We start from the raw sequence: 23,015 nt of genomic DNA, 5'->3' as shown, positions 1-23,015 counted from the left end.
AAATAAAAATAAATAGATAATAAAACTTACGCGCATAGCGCGAACAACCAGCTAATTATATAAAATAAACACTATATCACCTTTTTAGGGTTAGTATAGCTACTCAATAAATTATAAAGTTTTTTTGGGTTATACAATGCAATTCCACATTCTATTTTCTATACAAGATGATAAAAATATGTATAGAAAAAATATATATGTATTAATTAATGCTACAGTGATTTGAATATCATTTTACAATACATTACACATGTTTTCAGTTTTCACCATTAAATTACTGATTTGGGTATACTTTATTATTTCTTTCAGTTAGGTTCGTAAATAATAAAATTTATTATTTGGGTATGTTTTCACCATTATATATATATATATATATATATATATTAGTATATATAAGTTCTTTTATTTTAATCATTATAAGTTTTGAGGAAACTCTTTGACAAATGTTACAATCTATTTATTATTAGATATACTTAAATATATGATGTGACTAAATTAGTTTATGACATACATATATCACAATCTATTTAATATTAGATATCACACATGTCATGATCTAATTAATATCAAAATTGGGCATTTGAGTGCATGTTAAGATCAAATTTGATTGTAAAATACCATTTTTATATGTTGCTATGAGTACTTCTAACATTTGGATTATAATAAGATCATCATAACCCACACAAAATACATATATAAAAGAATTGTTAGTGAGAACAAGAACAAATAACGGAAAATGGCTACAGAGGTGATTGTGGGGCTATTCATCATTTTTTGGGGTGTTGTTTTGGGCATATGCTTCCTCTATAAAAAGTGTACGTAAATCTTATAACAAAGTTGTAATACCTAATGGATGATGTGTTAAGTGTAAATAAACTTATATTTTTCTTTAATAATTAGGTTCCAATAAGTAAGAAGAAGCCGACTAACCCCAATGGTGAGGTGTAGGAGAGTCCGAAGTGAGTAAAACATGAGATACTTTGATGATATTTATAAACTTATGATTGGTCGAATTTGTTATTGATTTAAAATTTAACTCTTTAACTTAATTATAATATATTGGAACTACTGATATTATATATTATGATTGGTTCAAATTTGTTATTGATTTAAAATTTAACTCTTTAACTTAATTATAATATATTGGAACTACTGATATTATATATTTGTGAGATACCATTAGAGTATATAGACTAATGTGGATGCTCTGACACGAATTGTATTTCTTTCTGAAACGATATGATCTGTTTTTTTTAAATAATAAATAGTAAATAATAAATAATAAATAATAATAAACTACAATTAGTGGTCTCATACACATTAGCCACTTAAATAATCCGGTTCTATGGTTTTCCTTAACCCAAACCGACCAAAATCGATCAAAAACTTAATCTAGTCGAATTAGAAATAAGTGGTGTCGACCGACACCACTCTTGGTGTCCATCGACACCCATCCCTAAAACGCAGAGTTTTGGTTCGCGGATGTTACACTTTGAATAAGACATATTACAAAGTTTAAGAGATAAGCATATGTATTGACAAAAAGTCTATGTGTGATATATTGCTAGACTGGTTTAAAATGTGTTTGGATAATGAATAAATCTCACCAATTCTTTATTAATATAGTTTTTTTTTTCTTTTACGGCGATTTCATTACTCAAATTCATCAAATATTACAACTTTGATTTCTTATGTAAAGAGTAACTGATCGAAAACAACCAGTAAAAAGTAAAAATCAAACGATTTAGTTATAGTTGAACAAAAAATCATTTGGTAAAAACAAGAAATCACTAATTTTCTTCTATCTTCTTTAATCTCTATTAATTTTTCTTCTTTACTAATACATTTACAAGACTTCTGATGTTTGTTAACATTTTTTTAATTGAAATTTTATGAATCAAATTAAGTTTATATCATTTTGTCATATGAAAAAATATTCAACCTATTATGTCACAGGGAATGTGCGATTTTTAGGAGGTACTGCAGTATTGCTCCTTCAGTGATTTGCAAATCAGAAATTAATGGCTAAAATATTTTTTTCATATGACAAAATGATATAAACTTAATTTGATTCATAAAATTTCAATTAAAAAAATGTTAATAAACATCAGAAGACTTGTAAATGTATTAGTAAAGAAGAAAAATTAATAGAGATTAAAGAAGATAGAAGAAAACTAGTGATTTCTTGTTTTTACCAAATGATTTATTGTTCAACTATAACTAAACCGTTTGATTTTTACTTTTTACTGGTTGTTTTCGATCAGTTACTCTTTACATAAGAAATCAAAGTTGTAATATTTGATGAATTTGAGTAATGAAATCGCCGTAAAAGAAAAAAAAACTATATTAATAAAGAATTGGTGAGATTTATTCACTATCCAAACACATTTTAAACCATTGTAGCAATATATCATAGACTTTTCGCCAATACATATGCTTATCGCTTATACTTTGTAATATGTCTTATTCAAGGAAATACAAATTCCCGTCAGAGCATCCACACTAGTCTAGATACTCTAATGGTATCTCACAAATATATAATATCAGTAGTTCCAATATATTATAATTAAGTTATAGATTTAAAATTTAAATCAAAAACAAATTTGAACCAATAATAAATTTACAAATATCATCAAAGTATCTCATGTTTTACTCACTTCGGACTCTCCTAAACCTCACCACTGGGGTCGGCCGGCTTCTTCTTATTGGAACCTAATTATTAAAGAAAAATATAAGTTTATTTACACTTAACACATCATCAAGTAGGTATTACGACTTTGTTATAAGATATACGTACCCTTTTTACAGAGGCAACATAGGCAAACACCAACAGCCACCAAGACTATAAGAACGATGCATAGCACCAAAATCACCAGCAAATCCATTTTCCGTTACTTGTTCTTGCTCTCACTAACAATTCTTTTATGTATTTTGTGTGGGTTATGATCTTATTATAATCAAAATGTTGGAAGTACTCCTAGCAACATATAAAAGTGGTATTTTATAATCAAATTTGATCAAATGCCCCATTTTGATATTAATCAGATCATGACATGTGTGATATCTAATATTAAATAGATTGTGATATATGTATGTCATAAACTAATTTAGTCACAACATATGTTTAAGTATATCTAATATTAAATAGATTGTAACATTTGTCAAAGACTTTCCTCAACTTATAATGATTAAAAAAACAAATTTATATATACTAAGAGAATTTAATATAGATATATGAATCTAATGAATTTGGATAAAACAATAGAATAAAAAAGTAAATGGTAATAGAAATATGATAAAATATGAAAAAACAGAAATTTGTAATATTCTCATGAATTTGGATAAGATAAAGAAGAATACAAATAATGTGTAAATTGTATTAATGTTTAAAAATAAAGACATTAAAATATTGTGTAAGAAATTAAGTTTGGGATTTTTTAAAAATTATGAATATATATAAAGTAATGATCAATTAAATTGCCAAAATAAAATTATGCAATTAAATAAATATTATTTGTAATTGTTTATACATTGTCATTGTGTGATTCCTGCGTAACATAAACAATATTATTTTTAATTAAAAAAATTGTATTAAAATTTATTTGAAAAATAATTTTCAATGATTAATTAATCCTATATTTTCAGTATGGCATAAAAGTTATTATTAGATCATTTTTATTTTGTATAAATTTAATAATATTAAATTTATTTATACATGTTGCATAGTTCAAATTTTAAAAATAAAGAATTCGTTAGTGTACTTCAAGATGGGTTATATAGTGGGAATCATTACTACTTAAATATTTAATAATAAAAAGTATAATATTGTTGAGATAATTTTTTTTACATGCTCTGATCCGTTGTTAAATTGCATCTATTCTATTAAAGTTGAAGTACTCACTATACTCAAATTGGACCATGACTTTGTTTTGATACGTTTTTCATTAAAAATGATTAGAGAATCATTTAATTTCATTAAATTAACATATAGTTTCGATTTATCTAAATGACCATTATACCCTTGGGTCGATCACTTAAAACTAACCGGGTCGGGACGCGGATCCTCTCTAACCCGAAAATAGAAGAAAAAAATTTACGGATCTGTTTGTTCTCTAGATTAATATTTTTCGGATCTTGTATATTATTTGATTCAAGAATAGTTAAACACACAACCAAACAGAGGTATAATCCCTATAAAAAAGGAAAATGGTATTAGAGTATTTAATGGCTTGAGTAATATCAAATATTAACTACTACTATAATTAATCCATATAATTATCACAAATGTTAATAATAATGAGAAATTTTTAATACTTATCAATTGTGACTTTGTTGCTTCCAAAATAATCAATAGATTAAATACGAAATTGTATATATATGTAAACTAATTTGATTTGTTTTTATATTGTGAGATGTTTACAAAAACAACAAATCAACTTAATACAATTAAATAAAAACAAATCATCATTTACTTTAGATTTTCAATATTTTCTTAACGAAATTATAGTAATTAATTATGATTAGTATAGATAGAAAGAATAAAAAACACAGAAATTATATATATGTAAATTTGTAAACTAATTTACAGAAAAAGTGTATTGTATATCCCACATCGACTAAATATTTTGGAATATGGTTGATAATCACTATAAATATATGACTAATATGTTTTGAGTACAAATGAGCAGGAAGCTTGATTTATAAGGTATCCAAATTTAACAGTTTAATTTGGATACTGACAAACCCACCACGAAGTCCATAGTAATCATATCCCACTTGCACTCTAGAATGGGAAGACTCTTCAGTAAATCACATGGTACCTGATGCTCAGCCTTCACTAGCTGACACGAATCGCACCTCGCAACCAAACTAACCACGTCCTTAGTACCTCTTGAGATCACGGTACATCTTAGTCGCTCCTAGATGAATAGAGAACATGCTCGCATGAGCCTCTCTCAGAATCTCCTGCCTCAACTCCTCATCCTTAGGCACACAGGTCCGCCCATGCACCAGAATAGACCATTAGCCGAAACCTGATACTCTGAATCAACATCCTTTGAGGCATTAACCAGCCCCAAATCCTTCTCCTGAGCCAACCGCACTCTGCTCAACAAATCTGCTCTATCATCTGCAACTAAACCCAACGGCTCCTGAGAAACTGCACACAAGCTCAACGCACTGATCTCTCCTACCAGAGAATCCATATCCTGCTCCTGAGCCGAAGCCGCCCGCTTCCGACCAAAGCATCTGCAACCAAGTTAGCCTTACCAGGATGGTAGGCTATCTCCAGATCATAATCCGCCACCAGATCCATCCACCGCCTCTGCCTCAAGTTCAGCTCGGGCTAAGTGAATATATACTTCAGGCTCTTATGATCTGTAAACACCTGTACCTTTGCGCCATAAAGATAAGATCTCTAAATCTTCAGGGCAAAAACTACAACACCCATCTCCAAGTCATGAGTAGGATAGTTGTCCTCATGCTTCCGCAACTGCCGCGAAGCATAGGCAATCACCTTCCCATGCTGCATCAACACACACCCTAGACCAACTATGCATGCATCTGTATAAACCACATAGGGTTCCCCCTGCTCAGGCAAAGCCAACACCGGAGCAGTAGTCAACATTTCCTTCAGGCTTGCAAAGCCCTCTTCACACTCCTGTGACCAGACAAAAGGAACATCATTCCCCGTCAACTTAGTCATAGGACGTGCTCTGCCCGCAAACCCCTGTACAAACCTCCTGTAGTAACCTGCCAAACCAAGGAAACTCCTGATCTCTGTGGCATTCTACGGTCTAGGGCAATCCATAATAGCCTGAATCTTCTCCGGATCTATAGAAACCCCATCTGCAGACACAATGTGGCCCAGAAAACCCATCTCCCACTGCCAGAAACTACACTTGCTCAACTTAGCAAACAACTTCTGCTCACGCAGCTTCTCCAGAACTGCTCTCAAATGCACTCCATGCTCTTCAGGACTCTTAGAATAAACCAGGATGTCGTCGATGAAAATGATGACAGACACGTCCAGAAACTCCTGAAATATGTTGTTCATCAATCTCATAAACGCAGCTGGTGCGTTAGTCAACCCGAAAGGCATCACCACAAACTCATAATGCCCATACCTCGTCCTCAAAGCAGTCTTCCCCACATCTGCCTCATCTATCGTGATCTGATGATAACCCGATGCCAGATCTACCTTGGAGAACCAAGTAGCACCTCTCAGCTGATCCAGCAACTCATCGATCCTCGGAAGAGGGTACTTGTTCTTCACATTGACCCGGTTGAGACCCCTGTAATCAATGCACAAGCGGAAACTCCCATCCTTCTTCTTAACGAATAACACCGGCGCTCCCCACGGTGATACACTAGGACGGATGAATCCCTTGCTCAACAAATCCTCTAGCTGCTTCTTCAGCTCTGCCATCTCTGTTGGAGCCATCCTGTAAGGAGCCTTGGATAACGGTGTCGTCCCTGGTTCTAGTTCAATCGTAATACCGAGAAGGTGGTAATCCCTACAATGACTGGAACACATCCTCAAACTTCTCTACAACCGGTTGAAAGTATCATCAAGCTTGAAAGTATTTGCAGGAGATAGCCACTGACGAAACAAATAAATTAGAGCTGATGAAAAAAGAGACAAGGAGATTTGATCTGCATCATCAAGGTTGAAAGTATTTGATTAGTTTGTTTTGGATGAAAAAAAAGAGAAGATGTTCTTCTCAGTGATTATCATAAGTTCAATCATAATTTTTCAAAGGAAATTTGCAAGGAGATATTAAGATCATTTGATAACAAATCATACGTAAAGATTTACTCTATATGAGAACTGAATGAGATCAATTTAGATGTGTCCACTGGAGTCACAAAGACTAGAAAGAATATAAGGTGAAGTCTCTTTCGATTTATGTCTATGTGGAAAGAACGGGTACATATTAAAGATGGTTCAAAAGTTGAATCTTGTTTAACATACACATGGAATAATGAAGGCGATGAAGATAGTGTTCCACGGTTGGTTTGTGATTTATTAAAGCTTTTTTAATCTGTTTAGGGCACAGTTTTTCTGAAGTTTTCAGATTTTACGTGTTCTGGTGAAGACTCTATGTAAGACCCGTGAACGGATTTGTAAAAATTCAGTAAGGGTGTCGATCGATACAGGTGTTAGTTTACCAACTAACGCTATGAACCAACGCAAATAACCGCTAATTTTAATTTTAAAGTCGGTTTTCATAACGGCGTATAAAATGTGACGTGTTCTGCCGTTTTTCTTGTAGTGATATAAGCATGTAACAAACCAATTAACACACTAGAGGGAAATTGTTGATGTTGTCATCGGTCACAATTAGAGATTTGTTTGAAGGGAAAAATAATCGAAACTCTCTTTATTAAGTATAAGTCGGAGCTCGTACAAAATGACGAGTTAACACAATGAGAAGCGAACGCTTACAAGAAAACGGACAAGCTAACAAGCCGACGACTCAGTCGCCAATTTCCTGTCGTTTTCTATAACTGTTTCGTCTCTCATTTTTTGCATCCCCTTTCCAGGTGTCATAAGTCTGTATTTATAGGATATTGTGTCGGTTCGTCCGCCAAAATGACTAAAATACCGTTGTACATATTCTAACAATATGATCCTTTCTCCTTGGCTTTTATATAGGTTCATGGGCCGTGCTTAATGATGGAAGAAAAAACCAACCCCCAACAGTATCCGCCCCACCCTCAGTTTGCAGCTTTAGGCGGAGAGCTTGTTCTTCATTGTTAAAATACGTGGCTCGTCCTACGATCGTTTTGGAAACCCTGAGCGGCTCTCGTCGTTTCCTGTATCGATGACCTTCTTGTCTTTGTGCAAGTATACGTCTTTTGGAAAAATATTGGGCAACTAAAAGGTCTCGAGTGGACAAATATCAAGCAAACGAAAGGTTGTGAGTGGGTTCCTCGGTTTTCGACGTAAAGCTGTTCGATCGTCGTGGGTGGTTGTAGTGAGCGCGGGAGGTTCGGCAACCCAAACGTTGCTTGCTTTTCAAATCCGTAATGATGACGCCTCAGAGGTCTCCTGCTCCTATAAATACCTCCTTCTCCCCTCATTTTCCTCACTCCAGCTCTCGTTTTATCAGGTATTTCCTTCTCCCCCACCTCGTCTTTATTATCGATTTTTTTTAACTTCCCTTCATGGCTTCTCCCCAATCTGCTTCGTCCAATTCTTCTGTTGCGAGCCACCTTCACCGAGTTACTTCCTCCGATTCTGACGGCATCTCCAACACCGAGCCAAGGTTCTTAAGGCTCCTCCTTTTCCAATTCTGACATGGCTAATTTGGCTGTGCTTCAACGCCGTTTTTCTTATGGCATAGCTGTTTCCACCTCTTCTCGTCTTCCTTGCAAGATTCCTTCTTTGATTGGCAAGCCATTGGATGATCTTGGCATTCCTGCGGATCGGATTTTCATTTGTGGGTCTCTCCCGGTCATCGCTAATATTCTGGGAGCCACAAGGCACATTCTCTCTGAAACAACCGGACCACTTTTTTTTTTGTTATAATAATAATATATAATTAAGCATCATGTACTACTTAATTAAAACATTCCAACCACAATTCAAAAATAAACCAACAACAACCGTTATACACAGCGGAAACATACCCACAATACCAAATCAACATATCATCAATGCAAACACATTCCTAACCATTCTATCCAACAACCTAGCAAAACTCTATCCAAGGTTCCAACATCAACAACATAACCATAACACAATAACCGAGACCCTAGATCGTCCTCCTCCTCATCGCCTTGATTCCACTTTGGCTTTACCTGCACCACAAACACAAATTGAGATGCATGAGTATTTTCATAAACACTCAGTGAAGCCATACTCCCATCTACTAGGCTATACACACAAGCAACTGAGATTCTCTTGTTAAAGCAAACAAACAAATACAAACAACACATCAAACCCGGAAAAACAAGTCTCGGATAAGCCTGGTGTCGACCGACGCTAGGTCGGTGTCGACCGACACTGTCACAACAATGGTGTCGACCGACCCCCAACTGGTGTCGATAGACACCGCGTTTGCAGACACGATCTGCACGAAAACGAACGTCGAACATCCGTTTCAAATCACCTCCAATCCATCCCAAACTCTCCCAAACGCTTAAGGGACCTAAGGAAACATGAAACCAACCAACCCACGCAAGCAAAACACTACGAACAACAAAGAACAGCAATAACAAAAGAGAACTCAGGCTTACATCAGCCATGGTCAAACACTCACCTCTTTTGTAGGAAGGTTTGATTGAGAAACGGTGGAAACAACACCTTAAGAAGCTTCTCCTTCATTCCCAGCAACAACTCTCCCTTCCTCAGCCACATATCTCACCAAAACAGCCAAGAACAATCCCAAAAACCTCTCAACTCACAAACTCTCTCTTTTCTTCTGCAAACGACAACAAAACACACCTTAAACCCTCAATTCGTCGCTTCCCCACTTATATATTCGGTTTAGATAACCCAATTAAACTAAACCAACCCAAAAATCGTGAATTAAAACAATCTGGTCGAACCAGAAAAGCTGTTGTCGATCGACACTCATCCCAAAATTCCCAATTTGGTTCACGGATGTTACACTCTCATTTGTCCCAGAATCGAATTCCAAGCTCGATTTAGCCCGACATTGTGATTTCTGCCTAGAAAGACAGACCATGGGACGTGCCGTCGAGGTTCATCTGCCGTTCTTAAAAGTTCTTCATCGAGTGCGGACTCACTTTTCCTCTGCCCTCCTTCTTGATGAGGTACTCTGCCAAGAGGTAGGCGGCCATTTCCCGGTTTTCCCCTGTGACCTTGCGGTCGGCCTTCTGATTCTAGCCGAAGCAGGGGGCGTCAATGTAAAACCCCTCCCCGTGGCCTAAAATTTTTGCGAGAAGGCGGAAGGAGGGCTATCAAAGGTGAATCAATCAAAATCAAGTGGAATGAATTTTTTCAAGCTGAGTGAAAGTATTTAAGGACAAATATAAAGGTTTTGGTCGAATAAAATTTGAAGTTGAACGGAGCAAATCGGATTTGGTACGGTGGTGAAGTCTTTGGTCCATGGCTAGACGCGACCACAACCGTACCATACCATCCGCCAAGAATAGCTAGCAGGCAGGCTGCTAAGTCACTGGTGGATAAGGACGACACTGGATAATCTCAAAGCGAGGTTAGGGTTGTTGATAAGCTTGACCAAGCCTATATGTCATGTGTCACAGCCCAGAGGGAGATTAGTGTCTGGACATGTTTCGCCCCCCGGACATGCCTCGCCGCCACCTCATGCTTCCCCAATGCCCAAGCCTCACCTATAAATAACCCCCCCTTCATTTGTTCCTCACACCAAAAACCAACTGAAACCGTCCTGGTAAGCCTAGGCCCTAGGAGATTGAGTCGGGTAGTTCGGTAAGTAAGTTCCGCCCTTAGTTTTATTTTAATTTTAAAAAAAATTTATAAGGGTTTTGCTTCGGTTCAAGCTTTCATTTAACACGTTGGAGAAAGTTTGGTCGGATCAGAGCTTGCGTAGGCGTCAATGGTAGAATGTTGTTCTTTCGATATTAGGCCAAGGTGAGTTCAGGTTATGCGTGTTGCATGTGGTTCAAAGAACGCATGTTAAACAGCTTGTTGTTTAATTGTTTGATGCAAACTAGAAATGAAGAAGAATTTACTTTTGCCATATGTTGCTTTTAGATCCATTTGTTTATTTGTTACATGTTAGATTTGATTGAGGTTAGGTAATTATACTTGGTATAATTGCATTTTTATGTTGTTGTACTTGCATTACAGTTGTGATTGTTTGTTGATATAGCATCGCGATGGTATAGCCATGACGCTGGAAGTTAAATCGCTATCCCGTTATGTCGTCTGATTGCTATATTATTGACTGCTTGCATGTTAGATACTATTGTTACATGAATATTAGATTGTGCATAATAGTATAGTAGCGTACTTGAGGCTTTCCAAAGGCCACATGCTAGTACTATGTACATAGTGGTTAATCCCTACATACAAACGGTACGAAGACTCGGAGATGGTGGGCTCTGATAACATCATTATTTTACTCATATTAGCTATATTTTTCATATGCATTTAGGAAGAATTTGATAAGATTTCAAGTATAAAAGGTCTATTATCAAGTATTTCATTTTCCAACAAGTTTTTACAGGTTTTATAGCAAATTGGACCAAAAGACAAGGAAAATACGTTTTAAGATAGATTCAGAGCTTTAAATTACAGGCTACTTTTAAAGAATTATAGAACTCTTATTATATCATCCTTGGTCTCTATGGAAAGCTGGCAGAGTCATATTTTTCCTCGAAGTGGAATCAAGTCAATTTGTTCAGTCATCAGGAAGATATGCCCAATTTACAAAGACTTGTTATAAACCGACGTAAAGAGAAGCATCTAGCCGATCATGGCGGCCCAGTCCAAGCCTTCACCATGGTCCAGAACCCTCTTTTGCCGCCCCTTGTCCTGCACTCAAGAAGAATATACGCTTTTACCCTTACAAACCCTAATCCAAGACATAACCCTATAAATACTCTTCAAGACCTACAATGACCTGCAGGTCTTTTGATTTGTTTTAGGTTCTTTTTGAGTCTTTGCAGGGACATGTGCAATTTAGGATGATTTGGAGCTTAATAGAGAGTTTTGGAGCATTTTTGGAGACATTTTGAGTGTTTAGGTTTTCAAACCTCTTTCAAAGGTTAAGCTATTGTTTTGCTTAAGGGCAAACAAAAGCTAAGTATGGGGAGATGATATATAATGGTTTTTATGGTTTTTAACCATGATATAAGTGTGTTTTAGAAACTTTTATGCTTTAATTTCCCTGCAACTTTTGAGAGAGAGATTTTTCGAGAGTTCTTTGAGAGAAGAATCAAGACTCCTTTAGAGAGATTCAAAACTCCTTTACTTCTTCTTTTGATTTTCAATGCAATTTATTCAGAATATGATTTGTGCTTCATTGATTATGTTTGAGTAATACGCTTGTTAGGTTTAGAGTTATTCATTAGGGATTTCACGGATTGTTTGATTGATTGACTATTTGGATTCATTATCTTTCTTGTTATTCACTAGTCCTGGGCATTCGGATTTTCGGTTCGGATCGGATCGGATTTTTCGGATTGGGATATATAAAATCCATTTAGAATCCGGTTGTTTATCGGATCAGATCGGTTCAGATTTGTTCGGATTCGGATCGGTTTTCAATTTTTTAAAAAAATCCGAACTTAAACCGAAACCATTATATATGTCATTTGGAAAGTAAAATAGACAAGTTGGAATAGCTCAGTTGGTTATAGAGTGTGTTCCTTAACCTCAAGGTCACATGTTCGATTCTTCCCTCTGGTAATTTGACTTTAAATTTTTATAAGCAATCCATTTATAGTTAATGGGCTTCTAACAGTCTTGAAAATAACACCAATTAAACCCAAATGTATAGAAAAATTAAATGTGTATTCGGTTTAGCGGATAACCGATCGTATTTCGGTTCGAATCGGTTTATATCCAAAATCCGATTCACGATCAAAACAGAAATCGATCGGTTTTTACATAGTATCTGAATCCGATCAAAATCGGGTTTTTGTTACAGCTAGATCTTTGATTAGTCATTTGGATTTAGATCTTAGGATTATTGATTGATATGAGTATATAATTAATTTTCCTGATAAAAACATTTGATTAGCTAAATTACTTTTTGCAAAGAGATTTGATTTAGTAATTTCGGGAACATTCTAAACTTGATTTTAAAGCTGGTCTAATTCTTGATTTTCTCTTGTTTTTCGTAAGCTTCTCCTTCTTGTGGCTGCAAAACAATGGAAGGTTTATGAAATGGATGTTCACAAGGCGTTTCTCCATGGTGACCTTGATGAGGAGGTTTACATGAAACTTCTTCTGGGATTTCGTCATTCTAATCCTGGAAAGGCTCCTTGGTGTTTGTGTAAGAAGCTGTCTCATTCTCTTCTACTTTTTGGTTTCGTCCAGATGGATGATGATTATTCGCTTTTCTACTATACTCGCAAAGGTATTGAGTTGCGTTTGTTGATCTATGTTGATGATCTAATCATTTGTGGCAATGATGGTTACATGCTTCAGAAGTTTAAAGACTATCTCAGCGTGGTTTCTCTATGAAGGATTTGGGGAAACTTTAATATTTCTTTGGTATTTAGGTGATTCATGCTCATGTCAGTATCTTTTTATCCCAGTTTAAGTACGCTCTTGATATTATTGTTGATAGTGGGAATCTTGGTGCTCGTCCTCCGTCTACTCCATTAGAACAAAATCATCATCTTGCTTCCAGTGATGGTCCCCTTCTCTTGCATCCTAAACCTTACCATTGCCTTGTTATTCGCTTGTTGTATTTTCTTCATACAGGGCCAGAGTGTAGTTGTTTGTTCATATGTTGGCTCAGTTTATACAAACACCGCATGAAGTTCACATGCATGCTGCATTACGAGTGGTTCGTTACTTAAAGGGCTCGTTGGGTCAGGGCATTTTGCTTCATTCCTCCTAGGAGTTAACACTTGATGTTTATTGTGATTTGAATTAGTGTTCTTGTTCGGTTACTAGTCTTTCTCTTAGTGCTTATGTTGTGTTACTTGGTGGTTCGCCCATTTCATGCAAAATTAAGAAGCAAAAGACTTTTCTCATTCTTCTGCAGAATCCAAGTATCGGACCGCATCTTATGCTCTTAAGGAGATAAAATGCATTGGAGAATGTCCTTCTCTGTTATATATGTTTGGCATTGGAGAATGTCCTTTATCTATTCTTTTGTGGCATTGGAGAATGTCCTTATCTATTATATATGTTTTAAACTTTGGGATATTTAAATCCTCTATTAGCCTTGTATTTGGTTTGATTCAGATGAATAAAATCAAATGTTTGTTATAAAAAAAGAAAAACAAAACGTCACAATCTATTAAATGTTGGAAACATTTGAATACATGACAAGATTTATTTATTTAATTATATTAGCGAACCACTTTGTAAGTGTTTATATTAATATTGGGTACATCGAACCTCTTTTCTTAATAAAATATCAGAAAACATACAAGGCACCCAAAAATAATTGTTGACGAGATGAACAAGTAAGCTAGTAAGGGAAATGGCGTTGACGATGTCGATAAGGGTAGATAAAAAAAGAGTTATTGCCATAGCCTTTGGGGTGAGTATAGCCTTGGTAGGTCTTCGGATATGGTTCTTCCTCAAACAGCTGCTTTATTTATATAAGTTGGAATCTATGATGGATTAAAAGTAATCAAAATATTTTGTTCTAGAATTTGGTTCAAAACTCTCAAGAATCGATTGTCGACTAATCCTATTTTTACTTTGTATTTTTGTTATTTTTGGCCCAATGCCTTTTTATCTTGTAGCTTAAGCAATGCTTGTTTGAACCTTAACTTCTTTAAGTAATAAAATACGTGTTTTAACAAAAAAAAAGTATTTTCTTGAATAGTATTCTATTTGGTGAATTAGTGTAGTAGCCAAAATTGGAAATGTATTTAAGGATAAAGCATATTATTTCAAAAAATTGGAGAATAACATAAGGGGTAGTAAAAATTACCAATTGGGATGTTGATGGTTTGGTGGAGGACGGTGGTCAGAAAGTTATGCCCAGAGTTGGTGGCCGCCGGAGGTAGTAACCGCAAGAGGTAGTGGCCGGAGGTGATGGTTGGAGGTGGTAGCTGGATATGGTGACCAGAGGTGGTGAAGGAAGGTGGCCGGAGGTGGTGGCTGCCGGAGCTGGCCGGAAGTGATGGCCGGATTTGGTGGTCGGTGTAACACCCGCGGACCAATAAAAACTCAAGGTTAAGGCATGATGAGGAGACAATAAAAACTCAAGGTTTAGGCCTGTGAGTAAAGGAATGTCCAAAAGCCAAGAGCAAATAATGCTTGGAACATGAGTGTATCGCCTAGAGGTGACCTTTCGTAGATCGGTCGGGGGAGTGCGGGCTATGGAGACGGTTGCACGGAAGTCCTTGAATGATGGTTGTGCGAGATTCGAGGACAAATCAATGTTGGTGGGAGAGAATTGTAACACCCGTGAACCAAAACTCTGCATTTTGGGGGTGGGTGTCGATCGAAACCATTAGTTTCTGGTTCGATCAGATTGATTTAATTGTCGATTTTGGGCGGTTTGGTTTAGGGAAAACCATTGAACCGAATTATTTAAGTGTTTTGTCGCAGAAGAGGGTTTTAGGAAGTGTTTTGTGTCGCCGCTTTGTTGTTTTGGAGAGAAAAAGGGAAAAACATAGTTCTTGAGCTTTTGAGAGAGATTGGTGAGATTCCTTGCTGTTTCTCGAGAGATCCAAGGCTAGGAAGGAGTTAGAAGCTTGCTAGGAGGATTGGATTCGTTCCTGTTGGTCCGAATCTTCGTGCAAAGATGTGACTGCATGACCATGGCTGATCTAAGCCTGTGATTCCTTGTTCTTGCTTGATTGTTGCTGTTTTTGTGTGTTTCTCTTGCTGGGATCGATTGCTACAGGTTCCAATGGACGTATATGGCTTGGGTTTTGAGTATTGGGCGATTTGATGGAGTTTGGGTAGCGAGATTCGACTCTCGGCTTCATGCGGATTGCAGTAGCAGAGGTAGTGTCGATCGACACCAATTGGCGTCAGTTGACACCAGTGAAGCGGCATCGATCCACACTGTGGGGTAGTATCGATCCACACTGTGGGGTAGTATCGATCGACACCAAGAGCCAGTGTCGGTCGACACTTGGCTGGTGTCGGTCGACACCTCCCTTCCAGCGAGATGATGTTTTTATTCCTGGTTTGTATGCTTTGTTTGTTGATTGTTTGAAACATTGGTATCACTGTTACATGTGTGTATATCCCAGTAGATGGGATGATTGCCTCACTGAGTGTATCAAATACTCATGCATCTCAATTTGTGTTTGTGGTGCAGGTAAAGGCAAAGTGTGATCGTGGAATCAAGGCGATGAAGAGGAGGATGTTCTAGGGACTCGATTGGTTGTTGTCTGGCATTGCTAGGTTGCTATGGTTATTGGATATTTATTAGTTTACTGTTATGGTTTATGTTATCCGCTGTTGTGTGTTTGTGGTTAGGTAGATAATGAGTATGGGACCACTAGCTGTCGAGTATTTATTTATTTATTTATATATTATTATTATTATTATTTAAAAAAACAAACGGGTCGGGTCGTTTCAGCCGGCGCTGGTGGCCGGAAGTGGTGGTAGAAAGGGATGGTAGAAAATAATAATAAAAGGTTAATCTTGTAATTATGNAGAGCAAGTAACGGAAAATGGCTGTGGAGGGGATTTTGATTCTATGCATCTTTTTTCTAGGCTTCGTGGGCGTTGTTGTTAGCATATGCTANATGCAATTCCCCATTCTATTTTCTATACAAGATGATAAAAATATGTAGATATATGTATTAATTAATGCTACAGTGATATCATTTTGCAATACATTACATATGTTTTCAGTTTTCACCATTAAATTACTGATTTGGGTATATTTTATTATTTATTTCAGTTAGATTCATNTATAAAATGCAATTCCCCATTCTATTTTCTATACAAGATGATAAAAATATGTAGAGAAAAATATATATATGTATTAATTAATGCTGCAATGATATCATTTTACAATACATTACATATGTTTTCAGTTTTCACCATTAAAATACTGATTTGGGTATATTTTATTATTTATTTCAGTTAGATTCATATATATATATATATTAAATTCTCTTAGTATATATAAGTTTTTTTTTTGTAATCATTATAAGTTTTGAGGAAACTCTTTGACAAATGTTACAATCTATTTAATATTAAGTATCACACGTCATGATCTGATTAATACCAAAATTGGCCATTTGAGGGCATGTTAAGATCAAATTTGATTATAAAATGCCACTTTTATATGTTGCTATGAGTACTTCTAATATTTGGATTGTAATAAGATTATCATAACCCACACAAAATACATAAAAGAATTGTTAGTGAGAACAAGAGCAAGTAACGGAAAATGGCTGTGGAGGGGATTTTGATTCTATGCATCTTTTTTCTAGGCTTCGTGGGCGTTGTTGTTAGCATATGCTACCTCTGTAAAAAGTGTACGTAAATCTTATAACAAAGTTGTAATACCTAATTGATGATGTGTTAAGTGTAAATAAAGTTATATTTTTCTTTAATAATTAGGTTCCAGTAAGTAAGGAGAAGCCGGCCAACCCTAGTGGTGAGGTTTAGGGGAGTCCGAAGTGAGTAAAACATAAGATACTTTAATGATATTTATAAACTTATGATTGGTTTAAATTTGTTTCTGATTTAAAATTGAATTCTTTAACTTAATTATAATATATTAAAACTACTGATATTATATATTTGTGAGATACCATTAGAGTATCAGACGGTAGTTTTTTTACGAATATGTGGATGCTATGACGGGAATTTGTATTTCTTTGAATAAGACATATTACAAAGTATACGTGATAAGCATATGTATTGACGAAAAGTTTATGTGTGATATATTGCTACACTGGTGAGATTTGGATAATGAATAAATCTTTATTGATATACTTTTTTTTCTTCTTTTTACGGTGATTTCATTACTCAAATTCATCAAATATTACAACTTTGATTTCACGTGTGAAGAGAACTGATCGAAAACAACCATTAAAAAGTAAAAACCAAACGGTTTCGTTATACTTGAACAAAAAATCATTTGGTTAAAACAAAAAAATAACTAGTTTATTTCTATCTTCTTCGATCTCTATCCATTTTTCTTCTTAAGTCATACATTTACAAGTCTTCTGATGTTTGTTGACATTTTTTTTTATTGAACTTTTATGAATAAGATTAAGTGTATATCATTTTGTCATATGAAAAAAAAAATTGGCCATTAATTTCTGATTTGCTTTAAGCATCAAATACTCTCAAGCGGGCACTGGCTACAACAGACCGTAATCATGAAGAAATGGCTGACGAGCCATAAATATTTCTTGAATAAGAGCTTTTACAAATTATGTATGATAAGATTATATAAGAACAAATTATGTATGTATGTATGATTATATTATATTGCTACGATACCATGGTTTGAGATGTGTTTGGATAATGGATAGAAGTGAACTCACCAATTATTTATTGTGTATCCCTACTATATTATTTCTGAAGTCCAAAAGAGGCCTATTAATAGACTTATGTAACAAATGTTTATCGAGAAAGCCTACAAAACAACATAAACATACATATTGACAAAAAAAAATTGATATACATAAACAAATTTTTTTTACGTATGATGGAAAAATAACAATATACAGTAGTCAGATTCAGCATATTATATGATATAACAAAAAATTTAGATGTCAAAACAGAATTTACAATAGTATCTTATATAACAAACAAGTGTTCCTCCAAATATTTTCAACCAGAAAGTGACAAATGTCACTAAATTAAAACCATTCATTTTATGCCTACAGACTTTTAAATAGGCCTTAAAAACAATTCATTTGACTCCTATGATCATCTCTAGCCACAACAACAATCATGGAAAAATCATGAAAAATAACTGACGATCCGTCAATTGGCAATTACACTTATAAAATAGAAATCTGTGAGCCTTTTGGGAGGTAATTACGGGAAAAGACAAGCAAATATGAACTTACAATCTTATGGTGAAGAGTGAGGAATCAGCTATTCATTTAGCATAAGTAAATCCTCATAAGACTCGAATAAATCATCTATAAATGCAAGGATGAAAGTAAAACATATATGGGGGAAATTCAAATCAAGATTAAAACTCAATTACATGCATTCAAAACAAAATTAAGTCAAACTATTTAGGTCATGTTTTCTCCACCATGTTCATGGTTGACCAACCAATTAATACACTTGAATGTGAATTACCATAAATAACATATATTGAATTTGTTATCAACACCTCTAAATATTTTACACAACAATACTATTAAATTGTTTTGCAATCTCATTTTAGTACTGTAACATCCACAAACCGGATTCCCGAATTGGGAGGTGCATCCGTTGATGCAATGTCTGTTTTCACGAGCCGAGTTAAGTTAAACACTCGTTTTGTTGCATTTTTTTTTGACAAAACCCTAAGGTCGGGCATTTAAGGAGAAGTTAGTGGGGTTTGGCCGCTTTCGGAGAGAACTTAGAGAAATAAGATGTTCTTGAGAGAGTTTGGATTTAGAGCCTTTTCCTGAGAGATCTTGTCGGTGGAGTGGAGATATGTAGCTGTGTTCATGTTAGGAGATTGCTAGGAGTGTATATTCGTTGGTTTTAGAGTGAGAGTCTTTGGCAAAAGTGAGTGCATGACCATGGTTTATCTAAGCTTGAGATTACTTTGATTTTCGTGTTTATGTGTTATGTGATAGATTCCTTGGCTTGTTAGAATGTTTTTCAGTCACATGGGGCTTTGTGTGGCTTGTTGGTGGCATTGGATCGAGTTTGATGTGTTTAGGAACGAAGATCTGACGAGGAACTTTGGGGAAGACGATGCTCGGCAGGTGCGTCGACCGATGCACTATGTGCGTCGATTGATGCATTATGTATGGTTGTTGATGCACTATGTGCATGATCAATGTAGTGCGAGAACGGCGCGATAAGACCTTGGAGCATCGGTCGATGCCATTTGGAAGTATCAATCGATGCAATTAGGGATTTCAATAATTGTCGAGCATGCATTGGTCGACACAGTATTGGTGTCGGTCGATGCAGTCGAGTCATGCATCGGTTGATGCAGGCTTGGTGTCGGTCGATGCAACACCAATCAGCGTTGGTTGATGCAGTGGTTTGGTTTCGGTCGATGCAGTTTCCTGGATTGTTTGTTGATTGTTGTTTGATGGTTGGAGATTCTCAATTGCTTGTGTTTATAGCCCAGTAGATGGGAGGATTGCCTCACTGAGTGTTTATCAAATACTCATGCATCTCAATTTGTGTTTGTGGTGCAGGTAAAGGCAAAGTGTGATCGTGGAATCAAGGCGATGAAGAGGAGGATGTTCTAGGGACTCGATTGGTTGTCGTCTGGCATTGCTAGGTTGCATGAGTTGGGTCATTAGAACATTGCTAGGTTGGTGCTTCTATCTTTTCCTGATGTTTGGTTATTGGAGTTATTATACTTTGATTATTGGTTATATGGTTATTGGATATTTATTGGTTTATTGTTATGGTATATGTTATCCGCTGTTGTGTGTTTGTGGTTAAATGGCTAGTGGGTATAGGACCACTAACTGTAGAGTATTTATTTATTTATTATTATTATTATTATTATTATTATTATTATTATTATTATTATTATTATTATTTATTATTTTTTTAAAAAAACGGGTCGGGTCGTTTCAGCCCGTCCTGGTCGCCGGAAGTGATGGTAGAGAGGGATGGTAGAAGATAATAATAAAGGGTTAATCTTGTAGTTATTATATAAAATAAATACTATATCACCTTTTTATGGTTAGTATAACTACTCAATGAATTACAAAGCTTTTTAGGGTTATAAAATGCAATTCCCCATTCTATTTTCTATACAAGATGATAAAAATATGTAGAGAAAAATATATATATGTATTAATTAATGCTGCAATGATATCATTTTACAATACATTACATATGTTTTCAGTTTTCACCATTAAAATACTGATTTGGGTATATTTTATTATTTATTTCAGTTAGATTCATATATATATATATATTAAATTCTCTTAGTATATATAAGTTTGTTTTTTGTAATCATTATAAGTTTTGAGGAAACTCTTTAACAAATGTTACAATCTATTTAATATTAGATATACTTAAATATAAGTTGTGACTAAATTAGTTTATGACATACATATATCACAATCTATTTAATATTAAATATCACACATGTCATGATCTGATTAATATCAAAATTGGGCATTTGAGGGCATGTTAAGATCAAATTTGATTATAAAATACCACTTTTATATGTTGCTATGAGTACTTCTAATATTTGGATTATAATAAGATCATCATAACCCACACAAAATACATAAAAGAATTGTTAGTGAGAAAATGGCTGTGGAGGGGATTTTGATGATATGCATCTTTTTTCTAGGCTTCGTGGGTGTTGTTGTTGGCATATGCTTCCTCTGTAAAAAGTGTACGTAAATCTTATAACAAAGTTGTAATACCTAATTGATGATGTGTTAAGTGTAAATAAAGTTATATTTTTCTTTAATAATTAGGTTCCAATAAGTAAGAAGAAGCCGGCCCACCCCAGTGGCGAGGTTTAGGAGAGTCCGAAGTGAGTAAAACATAAGATACTTTGATGATATTTATAAACTTATGATTGGTTCAAAAAAAAATTTTATTTAAAATTGAACTCTTTAACTTAGTTACAATATATTAGAACTACTGATATTATATATTTGTGAGATACCATTCACTACAAGAAAACATCATGTTTTAATTAAAAATTTCCTACCAAAATCTTATTTTATTTTGACGAAAAGCAACTATCGTAGTTAGAAAGAAGATAATTTCATACGAAAATACTATGAGAATATGGTAGAAAATTTCTTACGAAAATCCTATAAATAAATTGGTCGAAGGAAAATTTTTGTAGGAAAACAGAAAGCATATAGAAGGAAAGGACGTTGAATGAATTTGGTAGGAATGTTTCTTTTAAATTTCCTTCAAAAAAATTGTTAAACTAAAGTTCGTAGGTACCCAGAAGGAATATGAAAGGAGAAGACGTAGAATGAATTTGGTAGAAAAATTCCTTAGAATATCTTTATATAAAAAAATTAAAAAATAAAATAAAAAAGCTTTGTAGTGAAAATTTGGTAGGAAAATTGGTAAAAACCCTAGATATAGAAACTCTACGCTCCAGCCTCCATCTCATTCCTTTCTATACTTCTTATTCCTTTTTATTTTTGGGTCAAAAAAATTTCCTACTCCTTTTTCCTCTTCTTTCTCTTTTTCCTTTGTTCTTCTTCGAAAACCCAACATTTTGCTCAGCTTTCTCTAATCGAAGCAACTGATCTCTTTCTCTACCTCTTCCATCTCTATTGTCTTCTTTATTGGAAAAGAAACCAAGACATCACCAACAGTTGAATCGATCCATACATCAACAACAATCAATTTAACAGACCCAACACAGAAGCTATAGACTATGCCTAATCCGATCTACGCTGGCCGAAATAACATGAGAATCTCCATCGTTGAAGCCAGTAGTTCCAGATCTGAAGCTTTGGAGGAGCGTTAAGCGTCTCAAGCAAAACAACAAAACCTATTAATTTTTATATTTAATATTTAGTTTGTAAATAGTTGTTTTTTAGGTTTGTAATTTAGTTTAAAAATAATTGTATTTCTAATTAAATTTTAATAATTTTATTTTATATATTATTCGGATTAATAATTAATAACTTTTTATTAAAATTTGAAATCAATAGAAAAAAACTTTAATTAGTTTTATTTTTTATTAAGTTTGTAGGAAAATTATAAGACCACTTTGGTAGGAAAATAGAAAAAATGAGTTTCCTACTAATATTTTGGTAGAAAAATAGTCAAAAAACCTCCTTCCACTTTCCTTCAAAATTCTTACGAAAGATTTTTTGATGGACTTTCGTAGTAAATTTTTTTCGAATTTCCTTCAAAAATCGATTTCTTACGGACGTTTATCTCTATTTTTTTTGAAGGAAAATAGTAGAAAATAAGTGTTGCCTTCTATTTTCTTTCGTAATCTGCGATAGGAAGTTGAATGTTTTCTTGTAGTGATTAGAGTATCTAGACGGTAGTTTTTTTACAAATATGTGGATGCTATGGCGGGAATTCGTATTTCTTTGAATAAGACATATTACAAAGTATACGTGATAAGCATATGTATTGACGAAAAGTTTATGTGTGATATATTGCTACACTGGTTTAAAATGTGTTTGGATAATGAATAAATCTCACCAATTCTTTATTGATATAGTTTTTTTCTTCGTTTTACGGTGATTTCATTACTCAAATTCATCAAATATTACAACTTTGATTTCTCGTGTGAAGAGTAACT

The 23,015-nt window shown here is 34.6% G+C and overlaps 1 long non-coding RNA gene across 1 annotated transcript; it reads right to left on the bottom strand.

Moving 5' to 3' along the window:
* LOC104790081 lies at positions 2,385-2,954 on the bottom strand. The gene is made up of 2 exons (XR_768623.1): positions 2,798-2,954; positions 2,385-2,712 (listed from the first exon to the last, which is right to left on the bottom strand). It is a non-coding gene; the product is annotated as an uncharacterized LOC104790081 (long non-coding RNA).

This window comes from Camelina sativa, chromosome 6, assembly GCF_000633955.1.
Source record: "Camelina sativa cultivar DH55 chromosome 6, Cs, whole genome shotgun sequence".
Classification (NCBI taxonomy): domain Eukaryota; kingdom Viridiplantae; phylum Streptophyta; class Magnoliopsida; order Brassicales; family Brassicaceae; genus Camelina; species Camelina sativa.
Note: the sequence above shows the minus strand (reverse complement) of the source record. Positions and strands in the feature narration are given on the sequence as shown.